This window comes from Anomaloglossus baeobatrachus, unplaced genomic scaffold (genome assembly GCF_048569485.1).
Source record: "Anomaloglossus baeobatrachus isolate aAnoBae1 unplaced genomic scaffold, aAnoBae1.hap1 Scaffold_45, whole genome shotgun sequence".
Taxonomy (NCBI): domain Eukaryota; kingdom Metazoa; phylum Chordata; class Amphibia; order Anura; family Aromobatidae; genus Anomaloglossus; species Anomaloglossus baeobatrachus.
This window is the reverse complement of record NW_027443837.1, coordinates 643,596-644,251: the sequence shown is the minus strand read 5'-3', so window position 1 is coordinate 644,251 and position 656 is coordinate 643,596. Positions and strand designations below refer to the sequence as shown.

Sequence of the window (656 nt, the reverse complement as noted above, 5' to 3'; positions counted from 1 at the left end):
ACGGGACATAGCAGAGTTGGTCAAGTTGAGTGGAGATGAGTTTGCTATTTGGCACAGCTTTTTGCATCAATAAAGCAAGTAAAAGGTGTGAAAGATAAAAAAAAGGGTGAAAGTGTGAAAAGTGAATTGGCCAAATTGAGGTGCATATAAAGTTTTTGCTTTCTTTCAATTCACTAATGGGGCTCATTTGAATCAGGTGAATTGAGTTCTGCTTTTGGAAACTGGGTTAAGAAGGGGTGCACCGGTCCTGGAGGTACTGCAATACCAGGTCAATGCGTGCAGTGGACAGAGCAAGATTTTTTCCATCTCCTTGTTCTAAAAATCCATTTAATATATGGTCCCCAGAGAGGGGACGTATCAGATATTAAACTGATAAGAACAGATTTAATTTTTTTTTTTTTCTGTTTATCAGTAGGACTTCAAAATAACAAAGGTGATCGCCTCCCATTGCCTGGGAACCGTCCAGGCACAAGAGGGCTATGTGTCACCAGAAGGCGCACACACTTCCTCAAGGCCGGCAGACGTGCAATCCCAGGCACCTTCCAGTACCGACCAAGGTAGCGTCCTCCGAAACTACACTTGATCTTAGCCAAAAGGCCGAGAAGCTATAACCCGAATTGGTTACGGCCTTGAGTGGCACCCTGGCCTATACCGGA

The 656-nt window shown here is 44.4% G+C and overlaps 1 pseudogene; it reads right to left on the bottom strand.

The window, feature by feature from the left end:
• Positions 1 to 231: 231 nt before the first annotated feature.
• Positions 232 to 438, bottom strand: LOC142280257 (U2 spliceosomal RNA; annotated as a pseudogene).
• Between the last annotated feature and the right edge of the window lie 218 nt (positions 439 to 656).